Here is a 6,273-nt window from a genome sequence, read left to right as displayed (position 1 = left end):
TTATGAAATGATAGGATGTTTTATAAAAATCGTTATAATTTGTCAAAAAATCGTATGAATGCGTGCGAGTAGTCCATAGAAATTTATAAACCTAATCTACTTGAATATTGTACAGATCTGAAAAATATTTAGTTTAAGATGGATAAAACTGTCTGTGAACAGGTCACAAATTTTCTGTGAAAAGCCGATCCTTAAATTTGGATTATGTTCTAGTTATATAACTTGTATTCCCCCTAAAACTTGAATAAAACTCGAAAATATAGGGGGATGAACTCACATTATGTGATTTCTTGTTGAGTGGAAGGTTGAGGATGAATAGTTTCAAGTCAAGAACGCTTGAAGATGCTTGGAGATTTTGATGATCCTATGAATGTTAATGTGTGAATATGTGTGTAAATGATTCAAGATTGTTATGGAGTTATGTATGAACATTAGAAGTTGGAGGAATACTTACAAAAAATGAGGAAATAACCCAATAACACTTCCTAGAATGTGGATGGAATGCAAAGAAAATAAGAGGTATTTTGTGAGAAGAAAAGTGAAATTTTGGAGTGATAGAGAAATAAGATTGTAAATCTCTTAGACATGTGATTTTATATGCTAGAATAAGGAAAGTGGATGGTGTTGGAATGTGTGGAGGGATAAGGATTTGACTAATGGAAAGTGAAGAAGTGACATAAAGGTGAAAAGAGGGGATCCATTTGACCCACTTGTGTAATATAATATTTATTTAACTTTAAATATTTCTTAATGTAAAAATATGATTTATATACAATAAATCTTCAAGATGTGGATAAAATATGAGTTTAGAGGGTCTAAGATGTGAAAAATATGAGTTGGATGAATATCACATGTCAAAAACTCCTAAAACTGACGAAAAATATGAAACTACCAAAAATTCGGAATGGGATGCAAGGGTACGATGGTTGCTGATGTGAAAGGGAGGTTCGCTGCTAGAGGTGTGGATGCAAAAGTTCTTGGTTCGCTTGTGAGAGGTGTAGGTGTGAAAGTCCTCAGCTGCGAAAGTAAGAGGTTCTCATGTGAAAGTTGTCGAGAGGATGCAAAAGGTACCGAGGAAGTGCTAAAGTGTCCGAGCGGATGCGAAAGTTACTGGGTAGGATGCGAAAGTGGCCGGTACATGCGAAAGTGCCCGGTTTCGGTCTGAAGGTGAGGTTCGCAGGTAGCCAATGGCTACAAATGCATGCGAAGGTTCACAGGTGAAGAGTAACATGCGAACCCTTCTTGGTATTTTTGTTTTTCTTCTTCAGTTTTTGGCCATTTTCAACAAAGGAAGGGTTGGGATAGTATGGGTGTTTATGGAAAAGTTGGAAAATGTGATTTTTATTACCAAGAGAGATTTGGGAGAGAGAGAGAGAGAGATTGAGAGAGATAGAAAGAGATTTTGTTTCTAGCCTTTGTTATGGTTTTGTCCCATAGTGTTAGGATTATAAACTCCACTATGTTGTGTTATGAGTGTTATACATCCCCATAGGATACATGGTTGATTTTTATCGAGTTGTTATGTTTCTCACCCTATTTAGGGTTTAGATTGCTCAACATATGGAACTTCCGAGTGATACTTTGTATTATAATAGTAAGTTGTACATTAGGAAAGCATAACATGAACCCCATCATACTATCACTAGTTGAGTTGACCGGGTTGACTTGTTCACTTTGTTTGACCAAGATAGACGGTTGTCACATATTGCTTACGGGTCGGTTGTGCGTTGATAATATGTAAACATATCAGTAACTTGATGTTATAAAACGTATTGTTGTGTATAACTATATGAGTGAATAGTACAAGCATATAGTCTAAGTTTATCTGTTACTTTTACCCTAAATTGGATAAAAAGTGATATATGTGTGCCCCTTGATGACTTAGTGATGACACCCTAAGTTCTTGGCCAAGCCTTGACTGATTCAATTAGTCAGCTGTCATAAACTGGATATCGGGAAACAAAACTTGGACAAAGAGAATGATTATAACCCATGTCTCATGTCCATACGATATCTTGTAGAACGGTAGGATATTTGATCACTTATCCAAAGGACACGTTGCTGACTAGATGAGAGCTCGACAACAGCATTTGAAAGCTATGATTGCTAGTCAAAGTTTGAGATCATACTTGCAATCATAGTTATTAGACTTATCCAAGTGGGAGACTATTGGATTTGGTGTCTAAGCCCATAACTATAATTGATATGTACTTGATTTCATAGTAGCATGGTCCTTTGGGTTGCCTTCACTCATGCAACTTGACAGGATGACTGGTGGAGAGAGAAAGAGTAGGATTTATTATTTGAAATAATAAATTGGTACTCAAAATGATTTTATTAATATATTATAAGATTAATATATTATTTTGAAATCATATTATTAATTACTATTTAAATTAGAAACTAATTTGGCATTAATTTTGGGATTAAAGAAACTAATTAATAATGGAGAGGTTGTTTTGCAAATCATTATTAGTTGTGAAACTGGGCTTAGGACTCCATGGAATGGAGTGGAATAAATTTATAAGAGGCCCTATAAGATTTCATCCAAGGGCTTCCAATAGAGGTCCATGGGTTGCTTAGGGCTTTGGATAGGAACTAGGGTTTCCTTATTCAAGTCCATCTTAACCCACCTAGCCCTATATAAACCTTCCCAAACCCTAAGAATTTTGACCTATGCATTTTTCCATAACCCTAGCCGATCTTCCTTGTCTCTCCTCTCATCCTCTTTCATTGAGTGTTTGTGAACCATTAGAGGTGCAACATTTGGGGCACTCAGCTTTCAAGAGTCATGGATCTTCAAGATTGACTTGTTATTACTACATAACAAGTGAGGTAATCTTCTAACCCTAATTTGTATATGATTTTTGAAATTAGATCCTAGATCTAGGGTTATGCTTTGGAATTCAATTTGCATGTTCAACAGTGAAAAAATTAGATCCAAAGAAATTAGGGTTTCATGAACACATAGGTTTGTTGTTATGCTTATAGCCCATCAAAATGATCCCTTATTCACTTCATAGTTAGATATCATGCGTTCAAGCGAGGTGTAGAAACCTTAACTCGTATGAAAGAGGTAATTAACTCTTTAAACCTTAGAGGGGATTAAGTACCCTTATTCGTGGGAGAGATGATCAGTCTTTATTTCTAGTTACTATGGCATTATTGTAATCGTAAAGATCTTAAAATGTTATAGACATTGGGATCCTTGAATGTTAGGATCCTTGGATCTTCGAATGTGGGGATCCTCGTGTGTTAGAAACCTTGTGTACCAAGATCCTTATGTGTATTAGGATCTAAAACAGGATCCTTGTGTTCTTGCACATAACAAATGTTAGCTTAGGGTGGGCGTTAGCTTGGCTAATTCCCCTCCAATGCTTAAGTTAGTAACGGTTTTTAGGAGAGTAAATAATAATAATGAAAATAAAGGATAAAAGACAAAGAGTATGTGTACCTTCAGTTTGTTGGAAAATGACTAATTTCACTTACATGAAATAAGCTTTAAGATGTATAGCACTCCAGGATCTTTGCAAGACCTTTCCTTTTGAGGGTAGCTAGACAATATGCGCCATTTCCTACTTTAGCATCTATGAGATATGGTCCTTCCTATTTAGGTGCCAATTTACCTGCAATTGGATCCTTGGTATTTTGGAATGCTTTCCATAAGACCAAGTATCTTATTTGGAATCTTCTGACTTTGATAATCTGGTTGAATAATTTGGTGATCCTTTGTTGACGAGCAGCGATGCGGATCCTAGCGATATCCCTGAGTTCATTAATAGTGTCAATATCCTTTGCTAGGATCATATCGTTGTTGTCTTGATCTTGAATAGATATCTTGTTGTTTGGCTTGTGGCTACTTTGGAAGTGGTACTATCTACCTATAGCATGAAAGGAAGTTCTTATTCCCATCTTCCTTTCTTTTCATCTAGCAATTTGTTCAAATTATTGACTATAATAATCGTTGGATTCCGCTTGACCATTGGCTTGAGGGTAAACATGGATGGACATTATCATTTTGATTCCCCAACTTGTGGAGAAGTCCCTAGTCCTCTTGCTTATGAATTGGGATCCATTGTCACATATAATTTCGGTAGGGATCTCACACCTAGTTATGATATTAAGTTTGAGAAACGATACCACCTTATTGTTTCTTACTTGAACAAAAGCCTCAACCTCGATCCACTTCGAGAAATAGTCTGTTATTACTAGCATGAAGACTTTTCCTCCTAGTGCCTTAGGTAATTTTCCTACTATATCTATCTCCCAGTTTATGAATGGCCAAGGGGAGATGATAGGATGTAAAGGTTCCACTGGCCAGTATAGGATGTTGCTATGTATTTGATAAGCATCAAAGCATAAAAGAAAGAATCTTTCTTCATGGTTGGCCAGTAGTATCCCGTTCTCAACACCCATGAGTACAAGGATCTTCCCCCAGTATGGCTACCACAATCTCATTCATGTATGTATTTTAGGACTTCTGCAACCTCATGATCTTCTAGGCATCTAACATATGGACTCGTTGTGGATTTCCTATATAACTTACCTAGGATCATCACAAAATGTGAGACCCTCTTCTTGAATGACTTTTCAATTTTTTTTCTTCCTTCGAGATGGTTCCTTTTTGGAGATATTGCACAATGAGTTGAATCAGGGATCTTGGGATTGGGGAAGGATCCTTGGATGTTGTGATCCTGATGACGAAGATGAGAGTCAGGATCTTCCATTATAGCGACATTGCTTGTTACGTCTTCATCGTCAGGATCCTTCAGTCTTTTCGTAGGATCCTCGATTGTTAGGATCATCACGTTGATTATGGGTGTTAGGGATAGGATCCTGAAGCTACTTCGAGATCCTCATGTCTATGTTTGATTAGTGTCTAAGTCCATAACTATAATTGGTATGTACTTGGCCCGAGAGTAGCATGGTCCATTTGGGTTGCATATCACCAGGACAATTTGATAGGATGGACTTTTGAGAAGACGTTATTTATGATTTGTTAATATATTATAAGTTCTAATATATTAATATGAAATCATATTATTTAATTAGTATTGATCAAGAATTAGTTTGGAATTAATTTTGTGATCAAAAGAAACTAATTAAATAATTGGGGATTGATTTGGTAAGGGGCGTTTGTTTACCTCTTAATTGAGAAATTAAGAGGCAGTATCTTAAAAATTCAGCTATAGGGTGTTTGGTAGCATCTTATTTTTTACCTCTTAAACTCAAAAAAAACCTCTTAATTTTTCAGACTTGGCATTGTATCTGAAAAAAAAAGGCACGCTCTTTCCCGTTTTGCCCAAAAGCGTATTCCCTCTCCTCTGTTCTATTTCACGAGACAACATCTTCTTCCCTCCTAACCATCTCCGACGACCTGCAACCCTCCGCTTCTACTCTTGCCACCGGCCGGTCACCGCCTCCGCTAGAGCCGTTTTCTACGTCGTTGCTGCTCCGCCCTCCATCCCCGTTAATCTCGTCGATAACAACATCAGGTACGCCACCGCCTGCTCAGCCCTCCATTCCTGTTAATCTCGTCGACAACAACATCAGGTAATGGTTCTCTAAAATCGACTTTCTTCTAGGGTTAATTTAAGAACCCATTTCTGGAATCGGTATTGGATTGAAGTCTACACTTGAAATCGTGATGCTCTTTTGGGTCTTTGTGGTTTTTTTACTGTGATGCTGTTTTTAGTATTTATCTTTTCAGTGTGATGGATTGAAGTCTACACATGAAATTGTATCCCCTAATTTGTTGTTACCTTTGACACGTGATTTTCAAGACTGATTCCTTTCCATCGGTTGTTAGGATTGTTATTTTTATGAAACTTGCTATGGTTTTCTCTAGAATCAGCAAGTGTATTTTTGGAATCAATGGTCTTGATTTTTGCTAATGGAAAGTTGTTCTGATTCTGAATCATTAGAATCAAATCATAGGTTTTAAATCTTTATTGACTTGTTTTTGAAAATGGGTATAACAGGTTGATGATTTCATCAGCATTGGGTTTGCTTAACAGGTTGATGTGCTGTAATGAATTCATAATAGGTCGATTTGAAGATACTTCATGAAGCTGAAGATCTTGTCGGCAATTAATTCTTTTTTATACGTTACAAAATGGTTGGTTTTCACATGGTGATATTAAACGGGAATGAAATTTGGCTGATCGGACTATTGTAACAAGAAGTAGCATTATATTTCTAGTTATTAGATTATTATTGCATTGTATTTTTCTATTAAAAGATTGAAAATAGAATGACAGAACTTGTTATAGC

The sequence above is a fragment of the Lactuca serriola genome, chromosome 7, assembly GCF_051521515.1.
Source record: "Lactuca serriola cultivar US96UC23 chromosome 7, Lser_US96UC23_V15, whole genome shotgun sequence".
Lineage (NCBI taxonomy): Eukaryota > Viridiplantae > Streptophyta > Magnoliopsida > Asterales > Asteraceae > Lactuca > Lactuca serriola.
This window is presented reverse-complemented; position numbering follows the sequence as displayed.